The sequence below is a fragment of the Columba livia genome, chromosome 5, assembly GCF_036013475.1.
Source record: "Columba livia isolate bColLiv1 breed racing homer chromosome 5, bColLiv1.pat.W.v2, whole genome shotgun sequence".
In the NCBI taxonomy this organism is placed as follows: domain Eukaryota; kingdom Metazoa; phylum Chordata; class Aves; order Columbiformes; family Columbidae; genus Columba; species Columba livia.
In genome coordinates this window covers 52,392,348-52,411,076 of record NC_088606.1, presented here as the reverse complement: position 1 = coordinate 52,411,076, position 18,729 = coordinate 52,392,348, and positions in this window count along the sequence as shown.

Here is an 18,729-nt window from a genome sequence, read left to right as displayed (position 1 = left end):
GAAGGACTGTGCTGGTCCATGTGTCCATGGATTGAGGAGGCGGCACTGGTGTTTGCTTTGGGGTGTTGCCATCCATGCTCAGGTAAGGCAGTTTTAAAAGGTCCTGGAGCCACCCATCACTTCACACTATTCTTCTGCCATCCAGATGAGCTCCCTGGGAGGGAAGAGGGGGATTAACCAGCACTGAAGTGGGTACACAGAGCACCCAGTACCCCCAGGGGACAAGGAGGAAAGGGCAGAGAGGTTTGAATGGGAGTTCCCTTTCTAGGGAAATGTTACAGGGGAACATCTGTGGCAATGTCATGCTGATCAGCTTCTTGCAGTTCACAGTCCAAATATAGCATCTGGGAGATGAAAATTCCTCAGCTGCATAACGGAAACTGTTCAGATTAAGCAAAGAATTAAGTCACCTATTAATTGTACCTAGAAAAATCAGGGATGACCACCATGGCCAATTTAGAAAGGGTGTCCAGTTCCCCCTTCTGCTTGTGGGTGGCCCAGGCAGAGTCCCTGCTGTGGGACATGCTTATTATTCACAAGTATTTGACAAGTCACATGCAGAAAGCAGATTTAATCCAAAATGAGTTTTGAATGTATTGGCCAAGAACTGGGCATTTCAGGGCATTATAGCTGTTCCTGCTGCTGCAAATCTCTTTCAAGTATCTGGCCCTCAAATTGCTGCCTTCTGGGTGGAAAAACTGCCATGGCAATTCCGGCTGGCTGGGGTGGCAAAGAGTGTGGGGAAGAGTCATGTCCCCTCTGCCAAGGGCCTCCTGTGCCAGTGCAGGAGGTCCCCATGGGATGGGCACAGCCTGGCAGATGTGGCAGCAGTGGCTGGGGCTGCATTTTGCTGGTGGCACATTTGGAAAGCAGCCTGAGAGGAGGCTGTGGTTTTAACAGCTTCCTTTCCCAAATCAGACCTGACTGCCTCTGTCAGAGCCATGCAGGTGGAAGCTGCCATCTCATCCCTGCCAGGATGCATTGCTCCCGCTCCTATCTTGAGCACAAAACTGGCAAAACTACTGCAAATTGAAAGGCTGGAAGAGCAGCCAGAGGAGCTGCTGAGAAGACACAGCCATAAAACAGAAAATCAGAAAGCACCAGTGATTCTCTGAGGTGACCCCCACACAGGCTTCCCTTGATATATCCAAGAACCCATTGCAGGACCCCTCCTGCAGCTGTGGCTGACTAGATCTGTTATGCTGGTGCTGCTCCTCTCGACCACCCTCCATTCCTCACCGTTGTCCATTCTTCTGGGCCCCACTGAATATTCCCAACAGCAGTGCTCACAACTGTGACAGGCAGGCTTGGGCCCAAATATTGTGGCTGTGGTAGCATGGCAAGACATTTGCTGTTTCTGAGTTACTTGGCTTCCACCAGACCTCACAGCACATAGATGCAGTGGTTTCTGAAGGGGACTCCCTAGAAACAATTCTCCTACTTGTCCTGGTGCCCATGAGATCAGGACTGATGTTACTGCAGTAAAAACAGCATAGTTATTCCTCATGGTAAGGCCACCATCATATTCAGGCTCACAACTGAGTTCTGGCAATCCCATAAGTCCATTTGACCCAAGGAGATGGCACTCTGATTCCAAAGGCAGAGTTTCACGTCTGCTTCCATGATCTTGAGGGAAAGCTCATCAAAGAGAAGCGATTCCCCTTTACAGCTTAAAACCAAAGATTTGTTGGAGTCACCTGGACTTGTCCTGCATCACCTAGGACTGAGATCCTACACTTAGCATCAGGGATCCATGGAAAGCAAGTTAGCAGACAGGTTCTCCTGAGACAAGACTCAGACTTTCTAGTGTAAATCTAAGACTTCCATCTGTACGTATCCGACAAAATTGTACAGGTCTGTTGATGGGAAAAGTTGGAAGCATGAATACTGGAAGAGAAGGAGGTGGTATAGGAGGAGCCTTGAGTTCCTGATTGCAAGACTCGTACTAGCACTTCTCCAAGTGCTGAAGAGTGGTGGTGGAGAGAGCTAGAAGAAAAGGGATGTAGCCAAGTCTGTGGAGACACCTCTGGCTTCTCTAGGAATGGGGCACACAGGTCATGCCAAGGACAAGTGCAGACCGGAGTGGTCTAGAGTCCTCATTTGTAATATCAGAGCTGCATCTTTCATTATAGGGATAGCCTACACATGTTCAGCATCAACGGGATGAGCAGTCACAGCAATGTCTAGTGTCTGCAACAGAGCATGGTAGTTCCTGTGTCCGCCCCAGAGCTGTTTATCTGCTGGCACTCCTGCTCTAGCAGCAACGCTCGGGTGAGGACAGCTCTTTGGAGATGCCCAGCTCATTTCCTGCTCTCTGCCATTGTTTGGTTTGCTTGTTTGTTTGTTTGCTTTTTCTGAATGCTCTCAATTAGGACTGGTTGGGAAACTGCAAATGCCACGTTTTTGCTGGAAAATGTTGATTCATCAAAATCAGCACTTCCCACAGGACCAGACTGGTTTTAGCAAGGCAAGATGAAGGGACAAGGGTGGTTCAGGTGCTCCTTCTGCAGGCATCAGGGCAGGGATTTCATCCTCTGTGCCCAGTTGCCCAAGACCGCATGCTAACCACCAAGCTCTGGGCTACCCCGAGGTGGACTCATCTCCTTCTGCTGAAAAATTCCAGGAGGTTTCAGCAAACACAGAGTGGGAATTGTTTTGAAATCTTAAGATGGGGCAGGACAATCCTCTCCTATCCAACTCAAGATGCAGCACAATATTTTCTTGACAGTTTTGGATGCCAGGTGGGACAGGGGTCTGGACACACCAGGGGCACAGCTGGTGATTAGTTTGGGCTGGAGCAGAAGAGGGAAGGGTGAGGAGCAGAAAGGGGCCATGATGGACATTCCTCACTATTCCCCTGCCTTTGTGCTTCCTGGGAAAAGGAGTCAGCAGGTCCCTTGTTGGGGAAGGGAAAAGGAGGGAGTGGGGATGACATGGGGTCAGGGAGGAAGGGATGGCCACGTGTCTGCTTTAGGGACCCAGGCAGTCTGAGCTCTTTGCAGAGCACATGCAGCTGCCCTTGCTCCCTTCCTCCCCAAAGCAAGAGCTGTCCCAGAGGTGTACGGCATATCAGCATATGGTGATCTACTCCACTCTGCGGGAGGTGCAGGAGAAAATACTGCATCAATTTAAAAGCTGTAGAAAACCTAAAAAAAAAAAAAAAGCCCTTATGAATACACTTTGCTTTCCAGGACTGAAAATAACACAAAGGGCCATCTCTTCACTTATAAAAGCTGCATCCAGGTGAAGGCCAAAGGAGAACAAAGGTACTTTTTATCTTTTTTCCTGGGACTCCAGGGAAGGAAGCCTGAAGGCAACCCTGTGTGGAACACACAGCTCCTCGGCTTGCAAAAGTGATGCTGCCAGCTCACTGACCCTGTGCTGTGACAGGTCACAAAGCTTTAGCCACTTACCCCACACAAACCTGATGATGGGCAAGAGCCCGGAGTGTCCTTAACTGTAGTCCAGGATGAAATTTCTTTATAAAGCCTCCCTCAAGCCCCTGTGCCCTTGCCTAAGCCATTCCCTACTCTCAGATGTTCTTAGGACATGCCGGATTTTATGAATTCCTGCAGGAGAAGTGACTCAGGGACAGGGAATGCTACATCCATTGACCTCCCTCCCTGCTCCTTCTCCTGTTGGGCTTTGCATTGTGGTCGTTGGGAAGCAAATGCATCCAGCCCCCTTTATTCTGACTCAGCAGTTGCTTTGAAGTGATTTCTGTGGTAGCAGTGGGGCATAATGCCCAACTAAAATATCTTGGCTCTGCTACTCTTGCAACAAACTTCCAAAGGTCTTATGCTAGCGGTGGAGGGCAATTTGAAGAGAATGCAAATAAAGGCTTCAGTTCATTCATGCTGCTTGAATAGAGAATTGAAACTGAGCCACAGAGGGGATTGCAAGACAAACTCTTTGGGCTGCTGAGTTGTTAACACTGCCTAGAAAAGAAAGGACCAAAGTTGCCCGTTTCCCAAGTACGCGAAGCCTTCCTCAAAAGGGCTCCACTCCAGTTTTGAGGAAAGGGAAGTGACGCACACCGAAATGGGAATGGAGAGGAGCCGCTGCGGGGCACTGACCAGTGGGGACCCCGGTGGCCGGGTGACAGACCACGTCCTCCGGGTTGCTGGATGGGCTGCACTGCTCCAGCTTATCTGGAGAGGAAGGGAAGCTGCCACTTTCCCAGAGCTAATCCAACTGTATTATTTCCTTTTCCAGGAAGCCGCAGATATAAGAACTCTGCCTATTATCCTGTGCACTCACAGATTCACTTTATATAAGAAATAGCCAGACTATACTCTGGGATTTTCTTTAACCATCTTATCAGTTTTTTAGGAAATTTTAAACCTGCTTCAGCCTCTCTCATCTGCAGCATAATTTCTTAATTAACTGACTTGCAGAGGTGACTGGAGTTGGAAAGCATGAACATAGTACATTCAGTGTTAACATCCCAAATTCCCTCTGATTTAGAGTGACCTCATCAAAGACACCTATTTTGAACAAAAAATAGACTTTCTTCCTTCTCCTTTCACCCTGTGCAGGAAGAAAGGTTTAAGTCAGGCTATAAATTGATTTGAAAAGTCATTGCCAGTACATTGTCTCTGAGTGAATTATTCCTGTGTGCCACAGGGAGGGAGGAGGTTGTTTTTTTCCAAGCCCAATGGCAGGCTGACTCTTGCATCCCCACAGTCCTGTTGGGCAGAGCAGGCAGGAGCAGATCTGGGACAATCACGGGAAGAAAAGCAAGCCCGTAGGAGTGCACAAGGAAATGATCTGAGCCTAAATCCTTTCCCTATATCCCCAGCTGGCTTCAGGAATGGCAGTGGGAGGTAGACAAACCATTTGGGTGCCTCCAACCTCCTTTCTTTTGCTGAAAGAGCTGGCCAAAATATGGCTTTTTTCCCTCCCTGGTAAATGCCAGGATTTCAAGGACACATGTGGTTGCTCACACTGAAACTTCCCGTACAATGTTTTCAGATTTTGGAAGAAAATGGATAACAGAAATAAATTTGGCTTTTGATTTCCAGGTTGTTGTTGTTTGGGCATCATAATGCTGCATTTTGCGGGTGGAGGTGTTTTACAGAAGTGCCAACTTCTGAAATGTAACTTTTTGTCAGAAAATAATGCTGCTTCCTCTTTTCTAATCAGAAAATGGAAAATCAAATATAAATGACACCACCCACCCTACATTGACAATAAACCATTCTGTGGAAGTTTCAGTGGAAAAAATTTCTAGCCTTTTTTCCTCTTATCAGAAACCTCCTCCACTTTGGAGCCTGGGATCCAGCAGGGTCCACAAACTGCAGACATGACTGCAGACTCCTGACTGCAGACATGCCTGCCGTCAGATCTTGCACACCCAAGTTTCCAGCTTTTCCTACCTGGTATGGGAATGTTTGGGGGGATTTTTAAAATTTATCCCCAATTATTGCTGTCTTTGCTCCTGAGCTTCCACTGATTTCAGTGGCAAGAGAGAAAATCACATTGAAACAACTCAAGACCTGACCCATGACTAGTAAAAACAGCTCCTTTGCTCCTGCAAGATCGTTGACCTCACTTCGGGGACACTGAGTGGCACCAAGCACTGACATCATGCCCATTTTTCCTTTACGGTTTTGACTACAGAGCCCTGATTTCATTCTTGAGATGCTTGCCCTTACTCTTCACCCTGCAGAGCTGTTGCTTTAACTGTCCCATTTCACCGTGCATCCCATTTAAGAACATAGTACTGGGAGTGACTTTCAAGCTATTCGCCTTGGCCCTTGCTAACCTTGCATCACTGTGCCTTCTTCTCCAAAAAGGCTTTTTGCATCACCATCTCTTCCTTTTTCCAGGTGCAGTTTTAGTTTCTGGAACCTTTCCTGAGGGATTTGTCCTCTCCTGGTGGGTTTCACAGTCCTCACAACCTGGAAAAGATCCTGAGGTTTCACATATCTATTTGAAGCAAAGCAATTATCCATGGCTCTGTCATTGAAATAGGGCACCACAAAAATGTTGGGAATCTGTTAAAGCCAGATTCCTGTGACAGCTCTCCCTCCTCCTGCAGTCCCAGCTGCTGCCAGGGGATGGAGTGCAGGGCAGCCCACAGCTGGATAGGGTGCCCCTGCCTGCAGCTGCCTGGCAGCACTGTCTAGGGCAGGGCAAGGTGGCATGGGCACCAGGGGCCCCCAAACACAGGGAGGAAAGGTTAATAAATACAGTCCAGGTAAGGTGTTGGAGAAAAATTCGCTGGAGGTGTGATTCTAGAGTAAGACTTGGCACCAAGGCCATGGGACCAATGGAGCTGGGGCAGTTAGGACATGTCTGAAACAACGTGAGGAAACTGCCCATCTACCCATGGGTGGCTCCTGATGATGATGACAGCCCTTGCTGGTGTGGCTGGTGACCTGGAGGGATGATGAGCTGGGTTGCTGCTGCTCTGGTCTTTGTTTAAAGACGGTATTTCTCCAAGGAGGATTTTAGTTGCCTTTCTGAACCTCTGGGCTTTTGAAACAAGGACTGTCAGCCTGGCTCTCACACCCTGGGGCACCCTCACCACTGGTTCACTTGTTGCCCTGCAGCACACCTCTCTGGCATATGCTCTTGGGAAACTTTACCTGCCCAACATTTCCTCCAATGCAGCATATACCTATGGAGTGGTTTGGGTCAGATAGACATGTGTTTCTGAACACATTTTTGAACACATTTTGAGTCAGAAATCCCCTTTCGAGCAGACCTAGGTTTAGGTCTGCAACAACCTTCAGCCCCAAAGAGCCTGTGCTGTGCAACAAAACCCTGGGCTCTTCTGGCTCACCCTGGCACTGAAGGACTGCCAGAGCATAAATATATATACTGAATACAAATATTAACATTTCAAACAAAGCTAGGATATTCCCCCACCCGGAATCACCACCAGGCTGCTGCTGAAATCCTCGCTCTCGCCCGGTTCACGAAGCATTTCATGGTATCACGATCCTCCTCCTCCGCTGTGACACAGCTTTCATCAGCTATTCTGCTGTTGGGGATGTCCATTGCCCCGGCCGGCATCTCCTCCCGGCGGGTTGAGGCCATCCCCGGGGGGTTACGAAGTGAGGCTGTAGCCAGCAGAGGGAGCGCTCAGAGCTCCAACCGGCACCGGGATGGCTTGGGAAAAGCGCCGGGAAAATGCGTTGTACTGAACCCTGGCCCGAGTGGTGGGGCACCCTGGCTCAGACACCGGCATGGTGATGCTCAGCTGGGAGAGGATGGGGGAAAAGGATCTGCCACGAATTCTCCCGGAGACCTCGGGTACCGGGTGTGCCAGAGATGAGGATTCCCAAGGGAGAGACGTTTGAGCCTCTCAGACTTGGGTTATTTTGCAATGCCCGCTCCAAGTTGTCGAATGAAATCCCCCGTTAATTCAATTCTGGGTCTGGCCTCTTACAATTGCTTTCCAAATCAAGTCATTGCTGCAACTCAATTATTAAGTAATCACTCCTATAGCATTTTATTTCCAAAGCAATTCATACCTCCATCCCACTACCAGCCTAGTCCTTGTGCCCCACATTAATGCCAGAGCCCTTGGTGGCCTGGGACCTGCAGGAAGCTTGGGTGTTTTGGGCAGAGCTTCATTTGAATTTAGGCCAAGCAGAGCAATACAGAGCTAATTTGTATTACTTTAGTGAATTCAAGACATAACATCTGGCAGTATCTGTAACGGCCTCTAATCATAGGAAAAGGGTCTAAATTATTCTCCATTAAATGCCTCAGTGGTGGGGGTAAGTCTCCACTCACATACAATAATAAAATATGATTAGTTAGCCAAATGCACATCAGTAAAGACTCGTGCCCTGTCCCCTCCTAACTGTGCGGATCCCCCAGGTTTTTAAACAAAGGGTCTTCAAGAACCAATGGGCAACTTTACAACTTGTGTCTGTATAGATAGTAACTAGAGAGTAATGTAACTAAGTCAGGTGTCTCTGGGATTGAGTTAGGACAAGCCCATGAGGAGATTCTGAGGTGGATGAGACAAATATGTCATTAAATGACTTGCAGAGTGAGGTTATGTAGGGAAAGCAGAGTGCTGAGTGTTAGGAAGGTGCTGTGAAGGGTGAGCACAACCACTGATTAACATCCCTTGCAAAGCCTGTTGCAAGCCTGATAAAAGACAATGGGCCACATTTTCACCACTAAATACATCAGGGATGAAAGAGAGCTGGGAGAAGAAGCAGAAAAGAGCACTAGGAGTGACCCAACCTGCCTGAAATCTGCCTTTCTACCAGAGAGCAAGGAAGCTTGCTGTGCTTACCCAAAAAAAAGGTTGAAAGACACTTGATCACAACAAAGACGGTAGATGTGAGAAGAGCCTTTATGGTGCACAGCAGCCAAACGCCTTACAACATTTAATGTCTGGAAGGTGAAGTTAAGTCTGTGTAGACTGGAGTGGTGTTTGGTGGGCAAGAGGCAACTACTCAGTGGGACACATCAGAGTGATGCCGTTGCTGTGAGGGGCTCCTCTTCTGGGCAAAGCAATACATGGGTGATGGCAGAGCCATGGACAGTAAAGATCTCTGCTGGAAAACAACCACTTTTTGCAGTCCATAACCCCTCACAGCCGAGATATTTCAGTGAACTCTGCCACCAGGTCAGGCAATCTGCTGGTGTTACTGTTCCCTTCCCAAAGCCAGGATCAAACAAGCAGATTAAATCTCCAGGAAGGAAAAGATAGATCCTTGTTCCCTTGACCCCACATTTTTTCTCAAATTAATCTTCCTCCTAGGTCAGGAGAAATCTCATGCAGCTCTGTAGCAGAAGACACTCTCTGCCTCACCGACTATGTCGCGTACTGTTGGCTGGTCCCAGCTTTTACGTGGCAATTCCTTGACCAAAGGCAGCCTGGTATTTCCAGTTTATAGCTACTCAAAGTAAAATCTGAGAGGAGAGTCAGCACTTGCTTGTGATGTGGGTGACTCCTTCAAATCCTGAACCTGTCTAGCACACAGCAAACCAGGACTGGCAGGCCTTCAAAAAGACGGGGTCACAAAAGCTGTGATAGGTTCAGTCAAGGAATAAGGGGAAAAAAATCAGTGCAAAATAGCTCAAGCAGTGATTTGTTTGGGCTTTTGTTATGGCTAACTCCAAATCAACAAGCACAACCAAGCTGTCAGCAAGTCCATTTTAGCTATGAGCAGCCCTCTAAAATTTCCATCAGTCTTAATCTATAATACCCTCCATACATGCTAATCCAAATCCCCTTTTTGACAACACCTGATGCCCAGTACAGAAGTGAGAGAAGACTTCATCTCCAGGGCAGTGAGAGCTCTGGGGCGATGCCTTTCCCCTTGGCTACCAACCACACTGTGACTGTAACAAAAGTGGCAAAGCAAACCACTTTATCTGACTATTTCTGATTGTCAAAGTGCTGGGGCAGCCCAGCAGAGACACAGGCACTAACACACGCGCCCTGCTTGGGCAGTTGCTGGGGCACGGTGAGGTTCAACACACCAGCGAAGGTCCTGCAGAGAATTTCTCACCAGGGCTGCTTTATCGCAGATCTCCATTCATGATCCTAGCTTGCATGCTTTGCTTTCCTTCCCCAACAAAGTTGTGAACAGCAGCAGGGCAGCTGCAGGGCCCAGGAACAGCCCCTGGGAGGAAACCCTGGGGGGAAGCAGTTGTCTGTGGGAGAGTCCTGGAGCAGCTTGTATTATTAAAAAAGAGGCTGTGGTTGGGAGGCTGGCTCCCCACAGCTTGCATGGTGTCAAAGCCAGAGAAGAGACAGGTGAGAAAGCAGACACTGTTCGGGTGCACGTGTGGCAGTGGTGCCTTCCCAGCCAGGCGCTGAACGCCAAAGCCAGCTGGAGCACAGCCAGGTTAAACTGAGTGAAGTGCTCACACCCCCTGGCCCGTTGTGTCTGGTCTGTGTGGCTCTTGCAGCCTCATGTTGCTATCCTCCACCTCCTGCCCCACAGCTGTGGGAGTCACCATGCCCAGGGAAACTGGTTTTGGGATAAAGGGATGCTCCATCCTCTGTCTGGGCTTAAGAGCTCACAACACTCTCACCCCCAGCAGGTAGTCTTTTAAAAGCATCACAGGATCAATTCTGGTGCTAGAAACTGGCGGGCAGAGAGAGAGGTAGGTCACAGGGGCTGGCATGTTTGGTAACTAGAGGCCACATCCTAGTGGCAGGGAGAAGAGCAGCCCAGAAGGTGGGAACCACTGCCAAAACCCTCCAAGCATGGTGGAAATCGTTTCCTCTTCCCCAGCCTTTTGCATCAGCCTCAAGCAAATTGTGCAGCCTGCTTGCAAACAAGCACTGTTCCCTGGTTCTCACCTCCCCATGAATTACCCATTGGCCAGGGCAGACCCTCTAAAGTGAAGCTCAAGGGCTAGTTTCCCATTATCTTGCAGGGGTCTGGGGCTGTTTTCACTTCTGAGACCAGAACTTGGCTCCAGCCATTGCTATCCTAGCAGAATCGTGCCCAGAAAAGCATGCTTAATTTAAAAGCCAAATGTCAACATCCCAAGCCAATTGTTTAGACTAAATGAAAGGTTTTTAGAAAAAAAATCAGTCTGACTTAAATTCCACTCTCCTTCCCCAGGAGATTGTGCCCTATCTGGTTGCCTCCCAAAGGTGGGAGCAAAGGCTTCGCAGTGAGTCACCTTTTACTTTGTATACCCCAACAGTGCTATTAACGCTTTCATGTGGGTCACCAGGAATGGCGAGGGTGGTGGTGGGTGGGAGAAAACGGCCATGAAACAGGCATCAGCCACTGAAGGGGTTTGTACCCCCATTGCATTATTCCTGCATGTGGGGGGACCAGTGAGGCATCCCCAGAAATACTGCCCTCCCCAAGATAGTTCTGGCTTGGGGCAGGACCTGCTGTCCTACACGAATGATGTCTCAACAAGGGATTGGGATGTGAGCTCTTAAAACACCCTGGTAACTCCAGCAAATATGAGAAGATACTCAAGTTAATTAGGGAGCAAAGGTAGCACTCAGCCTACCCAAATGAGCCTGAAGCCCCTGGGCTGACTCATTGGAAACAGTGGGGTTCACCCAGAGGTGAATATCAAAGCACCTTGTAAGAAAGAGCAGTTGCAGGTACTTATTGCCTCCAAAGATGTGATTCCTGGAGTGGGACTCAGCAGGTCTGGCTTGAAATCATTCCCCAGCTCTGACAATAAGGTTTCTTGGATGGAAAGCAACTTTCCTCTAAAAGTCCCTTTTAGGGGATGCCTGCTATCCATTGCTAGATTTTTCTCTCTATCACATACAGAGACAAAGGAATGCATTCTACCTCTGGGAAACATCTTTTTCATTTTTTTCCCTTTGCATTAGGTCAGTGGAGAAGAGGTTGTTCCAGTCTGGCACCTCTTGTGGTTACTGTGCTTGTTTTGACTAAGAAACATCCGTGTGATCTGTACATATTTGAAATTGTTGCCTTTAATGCAAAAAAAAAAAAAAAAAAAAAGAAAAGTCTAAACCAAAATCTACACAATTAATTGGAAATAAAAATTAATTGGCAAAAATAAAAAATCTTCACCTCTATGAAGATCTACTTGGTGGACTGAGGTGGCTCAGCAAGAAACCCACCTGGAAAAACAAAGGGAGGAGTAGCAGGCGGATTTGAACTAGAGATGCAGTTTGCATTGTTATAATCACACTTGCTAATCATTAATCATATCCATGTATTTGGATAACTGCAGCCCCCTCTTATAACTAGGGATGCACTAAGCTGGGGACTGCTGTAGTTGAGAGCATTATTTTCACTAATTTTGGTGTTGTTTCACCAAACATTTGTTCATGCAGGTGTTCTAACTACTCTCTGGCTACTGAGCTGTGAGCAGTGTGTCCTTGCACTCAACTCAGATAAAGGCAGAAGGACCACTGCAGGGTGAGGGAGGGCCATGCATTGCACACAAGCAATGTCACGAGGATGGAGAAGCCACCTTCAGCTTGAATTTGTCAACACATAAGGGGGTTGACTGTAGGGGCATCCCACGAGCTTCACCGGGAGCAAACTCACCGAGGGTAAGAAGCCCGGCACCACAGGAGGTGGCTGACGGTGTGTATATCCACATATGGATTATGCAGGGAAAGGTTCGTGGGGGGTCTCCCTTGCCCATAGTGATATCTTGAGTTGCAGTTTTCTTTAAACTGTGGGGAAGTTGGATTAGGTGAGGAATTCCACAATTTCTCAGCTTTTCAAATAACATGTCTGTGATATCGCCCAGTCTGACTCGCACTCCCACCTGTCTTGGGAATTCAGTTAACCCTTTGCTTGTGGACTTCAGGGTTTGCACCGGGGCTTCATGGAGGGGCTTTTTGGAGTCTGTTATCTGCAGCTGTTGAGACAGGGATTTAAGTGGCACTGCCAAAGTGGTGCCAGAAATTGGGGGTAGAATCAGGATTACCTGCCATTTGGCTCTACCTACTTAGCCAATCACTCGCTTCCCCCTCAGCACAAAAATACACGTGTGCACACACATGTCTGCACACGCTATGCAAGCATACCACCTGCTGTTTTGAAAAGCTACATGTATTGTTTTTGGTGGGGGCTACCTTCCAAGTAATCAGTAATTAGCTTAGCAGTCCTGAGGGTCTTACCCTGTGAAGTCTCCTGCTTCAGGAGCACTGGGATCTCTACAAACCCTTGCTTCTCCCACCAGAGGCTTTCTGGAGCACGAGCAGCACAATAAAAAAAGCTTTTCCCCCATCACACAGCGTTGCATTCCACCTATTTGCCCTGATACACTACTTGGAGATGCCAACCCCATCTATACTTCTGTCCTTGAAGGTTAAATAGCCCCAATGGCCAACAGGAGACAGCAGAGATGAGGCTTTTGAGGGTATGTGGTCCCAGGTGGAGTTATGCGAAGGAAACCCTTTCCCCCATCTCTCCATTCACTCTTCCCATGTGAGAGACCCTGGGAGCCCCTGCTGGGATGAGCTGGTGACATCCCCAGGCCCACCCTGTCTGGGACCTGGCTTGGGGTGCAATCCCCACCTCAGCTGCCTCTGCTCTGTCAGGACCGTGCCACACTATCACCGTGCTGGGTGGATTTTTCAGTGGCAGAGTATAAACATTTCTAGAGAAGTGCACTTAGTGTAAGTTGCTTTGCCAAGTGCTGTTGCCTCCCCTCCTTCGTTATGATTATGAGAGTGTTTTGTTTAAGTGAGAAATGCTGTGGGCGTCCATCAGCTATGACAAGGGCAGCATGGTCTGGAAGGGATGCTGGCAGAACAGGTGGGCACAGGATGTCCTTGTGTCACCTGCTCCAGGAATGGCAACCAGGAGAGGGTGCAAGAAGTGGGGATCTTGTTGCAAACTCCTATATACCCGCTGCCAGCCATAGGTATCAAAAGTCCCAGCCCCTAAAGGAATGAGGCAATGGGGAACAGATTTATTCCTGCCTGGATCTGATGGATGGAGTTACAAACTAGAAGGAAACAAAGTCACTTTCCCAAGGTGATACGTGGATGCAGTGGCAGAGGAAGGCTGCAACTGGGATGTGGGAGCCCTGTGTGAGTCCTGTGCTGCCCCTTCTCCTGACATCTGCAGCTGCCTGCCTGTGGAACCTCAGCCCCACATCTTCCTTTGGGGTCTTCACTGCTCAGCCCAGAGGGTGCCAGTGGCCTGCCCAAAAAGCCGCTGGCCTGAGGAAGTGATGGGGAGGTCCCTGCTGGGGCTGGCAACTGGAGATAGAGACGGTGGTCCCTGATAAAGGGTGAAGCCAGAGATGGTGGTCCCTGATAAGGGGTGAAGCCCTGTCCTGGGGAAGATGCCACCCGCCAACCCTCTGCCTGAAGACAATGAGAGCTGCAAACAAAGACCCACACTGAAGCACAGCAGCAATGCAAAAAGAAAGAAAAAAAAAACACAGAGGAAGAAACGCCTGAAAGATACATAGCTGGGATTCCTGAACCCCTCAGAGGTATTCGGGCTTAGCCAACAGGCTCGGGTTTTTTTTTTCAAAGCCATTAATTACACAACAGAGACGTATCTGCGCCACTCCACCTCTCCACGGCAAATAAGGGCCCCATGTATATTCCCTGAAATTCTTCACCCTCTGTGCTCAGTGTCATTGCCTCTCTCAGGCACTTGGAAAAGTAACCCATTGCAGGGTGATATTTCCAGCTGGCTCTTGTGTATCGTTTTCTGTGGTGTATTGAACAGGCGCTCAAAGTATGCACCTCCAAAGAGCACATCTGAAATATGTGAGCTGCATCAGTAGCAAACACTGGACGCTGTGGCAGAGGGTTGAGAATACTGCTCTGCTCACCTGGGCAGCTTTGCTGAGTGAGCTGACTGCTCGACTAGTCTGAGGGGAAGTTACCCCAGAAGCTGTACCAAGGGAAAATCAGTACAAGGACTGCATCCACCTCCCGCACGGACCATCACAGGCATTGTCACCGGCCACTCTGCTGTGGCTGTTCTGTTGAAGCTGCTGAAGAGGACTGCAGCAACAACTACTGTATCCCTTTTTTTTTTTTTTAGAAAGAAGAATTTATTAACAGCTCACCTGCTTTCACTCATGAATCCAGCAGCACCCACCAAGACTGACCACTTCACACTGATGCTCCTGGGAACAGGACAAAACATTTTGGAGGGTGAATCCTGAGCTTTCCAAGTAAGAGCAGAGTGAAGAGTTGTGGGTGAGGGTGCAGTGCTGGGGGATGAGACATGGACACCCTTAGAGCGCATGGTGTGCTCCTGCTTGGAGGCAGGTGGCATTCCTGTAGTCCACCTTCTCACTCTTCAGGTTCTCCTCTGGACAGAAAGATGCCCACTACTAGTGCTGCCTTCCCAGACCATCCTCGTCAGACCATCCCTGTGGGGACACAGCTATGGGGCACAGTCCTATCCCCAAAGATGTTATAGTTCAAAGGGTTTCCCGCTGCATCTTGCAGCACATTTCATTCACAAGCTGCTTTGACTCAGATCTTGCTCCTTAGGCAGACTCATATCTGCACAATGCTACAAAGAGCCAACTTCATCCTCTGGTGCTTGGAAGAACTAATTGTACCTGCTGGACCTTTTCTTGATCCTTAGATGAGCTTGGACATCTTCTCCTCGATGACATTCCAGTATTTTCATGGAAATGCTTTAAAAAAATAAATACAGAAAACAGGAAATGGTGATGTGCTTAGCTGTTAATGTGGGCACAGACCCATCTTCCTTCTGTGCTACTGTATTTGTTGCACATTTTTGACATGAATAGTCAGACAAAACTTGGAGCTTTCCAGGCTCCCTCTGCAAAGAAAAGAAGAATGGGTGAGGGCAGGCCTTTGTCCTTATCTACCCTATCGCACCCTTTTCAGAATTCCCTTTTGGGAAGCCATTAGTTAGCTGAGGTGGAGTCCACTTTGGCAACTCAGGATGACCAAGATATGTCAAGGACAAAGGAGGCACTTCAGACCCATCACATTTCACTTTCTGAATGTCATTAGTGCTTTTTCTATTCCTACCTGGCGCGCATCCACTGTGACACCTCCCTACCCCATGTCCTCCCCCCTACAGCCTCTTGAGCCAAGCAAGACTGCTCAGGCTGTAAGCTGAATTCACTCTAAGCTGAATTTTAAAAGACACTACAGGAATACCAAGTCTGTCCAGCCTAGCAAAAATGCATAGTTTATCTTCCAGATAAACAGGGGTGAAAACACCTGTGTCTTTTACTGCAGTCACAAATTCCTCTGGCACAGTGCAATAACTTACCTTGGAATAACTTCATTTTTGCCGTGCTCAGCACCCTTCAGGTCCTCAGGATGCATCTGCCAACACTGCTCCTGAACACCTAAGTCCAATGAGTGCTCCAAGGCATTGGTAGACCTGGGCAGAGGCTGCTACAAAAGTTCCCCTTGTGCTCTGCACATGCCAAAAAAAAAAAAGCCTTCTAGTCCTCTGCTGATCCCTAAGGGCATGCTGATTTTCCCCTGCCTATATAACAACCCTGCAGCAGAAACCCTCTGGCCTGGTACCATGGCCGCAAAATGCTTTGCCCACCCAGGGGTGCAGGACCCCTGAGCAGTTCTGCGAGCCTGTGCTCTTGTTTGCTCTGTGTTGACCAGGGGCCCCAAGTGAATTATTCCTCCCACTCTTAGTTCTTTGACTTCAGTTTCATGCAGGGACCTTCTATATATCACATCCCCTTTTGCCAATGAATCTCTCCTGTTCCAACAGTTTAGTGTGCCCCACAATCAATATATTTTAGCAGCATGCAAGGACACAGTGTTATTGCCAGGTTCCTGGGTTGTACAAAACAAAAGGTATCACTTTCTTAAAGCCACTGAAAAATGCTCTGGGCCAAGTACAATTATTCCTCTGCCATTAAACAGCTGTGTATAGGACTCTGGCTAATCACTCTGTTCTTGTTAGCAATGACTTTTTCTTCTAATCTTCAATTACAGGAGACCCAAATCCATGGCCCACTCTGACCCTCTTTTTGTCTCATCTTGGACACCTCAACCTTCGGTGCCCAAGATCTGTTAGGCTTGTCAGTAAAGCTCATTGGTTTCTCCTGGTTGTTGTCCCTCTTGACATATGAGAATGTAAGGTGCTTTACAAAGCAGGGTACCTTTGTAATGCTGTAGGCACAGCACCTGAACCACGCACCTCAAATCCCCATTATGCTCACCTTGTCATTTGTGGTATAATTGTGAAATAAGACTGTCGTGGTTGAGACCGACAAATGACATAAGACAAACAAGCATCACAAGGTGTCTTCGTTGAGCTGGGATTAGGTGACCTCTTTGGATTATAGGTGGAGAGGAAGGGAAGTAATGTAAATGTCCCCTTCCCTGAAGATATCTGCTTGGCTCAGCTCCCCAGCAGCATCACTAACATCCACTCTGGCCTGTGGCCACTGCATTTCTGCAGTTATTTACATTCTTCTGCCTTTGCCGAAGCTCACATCCCTGTCTGCAAGGTCCAGGCTGGCTCAAGCTTTCCTGTTCTTCTCCCTTTCCCTGGAAAGCTTTCCAGCCCGTTGCCACGTGTTGGTGACCACCCACGAGCCACTTTGATCAGCTCAGGTGGGCAGCACCATCGGGGAGCTTTGCAGTCCGCCCAGAGGCTTCCACAGCCACTGCAGCAGCAGAGGTTTCCTCTCTGAGCCCTGGTCATCCCCTGATCGTTTCAGTGCACCTTTCAGACGTCACTTTTATTCCAGTTTCTAATTCAGATTAATTTCATTTCAGCTTGCTTTGGCTGACTTTGCTCTGCAAATGTTGTCTTTGCTCCTTGTGACTTTAACAGGAACCCACGACCGCAACTTCTCTCCCAAACTGTGCCGATGACCACAGAGGTCAGACAATGCAAGACGCAGTGGGCTGTTTGTATTGCATTTCCAATGGTTTCAGACGATGCTTTGCTGCAGCCCTATCCACTTTCAAACCAAACTGCTTCCTGGGATGCTGTGTTTTTGCAGACCCCTTGACAGTCAGTGCTGTGATCCGGAGACTTTCCATCTCTTTCTGCCTCTGCCTCTCAGGTTAGCTACACCCTTGGCTTTAACTGGTTCTCCTCCTGCTCTCCTTCGCAGGCCCTCTTTGCAGGCAATGCCAGGGGCTGGAGTTCAGGGTGGAGGCAGCTATTGTTCCAGCTATCTGCAGTGTAATGTTCCTTATGACTGTATTAAATGAAGGGTGGAGGTCACACATCCCTAGTTTAAATTAGGTTTAGGCTGACCTTTAACAATATTACACTCGTGTATCCTCTCATAACTCACCGAATAAACTCCCAGAGGGTTTTACCACCTCCCTCTTTTCTTCCTACTGTAAGGATGCCCGAGGCTTAATGTGCTTCTCTCCAATTTCGCTTTGATTTCTAATCCTATCCCCTTCCCCCCCTTCTCTCCCACCAAATACAGATAAATTCACTCCTTTAAAGGTGGGGGGAAAGAACCTGCTCCTTTTCTCTTCTGGGCGACAGCTATTTCTTTTGTGTCTCTCTCTTCCCTTCCCCGCCCCCCTCCTCTTTCTTGACACAATGCACTATTTATTTGCACTGAAGGATAACTAAGAAGCAATTAAAAGATCAAAAGGCACAAACACAAGTAGATCCAGTGGCAACTTGTGGGGTTTATTTTGCTGCTGCTGCTGCTGCTGCAGCTTCACCAAACTGCTGCCTTGTTTTTCCCCCAGCCGGAGAGACACCTCTCTTACTGGGTCGCCTCTTCCTCCGAGCGGACTTTTTTATGATCGCTATTTTTCACCCCCATTGTTTGCTATTGCAGTTGTTTACTGGAAAATCACTTGTTTTTCTCAGGGAGATTAACCCTCCAAGCTTTCTTTTGTCTACTCTCAGGAGGTCCTTGTGGTGAGCTGGGGGAAGGGAAGGGAGCCGGGCTCCTTCAGCTATTAACAGTAGCTTACAGCCCTGCTTACCCCCCTGCCAAGGTTGGGTCCTTTCCTTTGATGGGGTTTTGCTTTTGCAGTGAGGAAAGGTGGTGGCTCTTTGTTAAGGAGACCAGCTCTGTTGAATGGTTTGCAAGGACGAACAACTGGGATTTACTAAGTCCCGGGCACCTAGGAGAAACTCCTAAAGCCAAAGGTAAGCGTCTGTGGAGATGCCTCTTCTTGGAAGAAATCTGGAGCCCTGACACATGCTGACAGATGCTCAGTCTCTTTGATGGCCAGGCTACATCTTTATACCCGTAAGATTTGATGCTCGTGTTTGAGTCTGCTGTGCAAAGAACTGCTTCCTCAGCATCACGTCTCTCTCCCAGGTGTACTGATGTTTCAGTTGAAGCCCACAGCCCTGACAGCAGGTC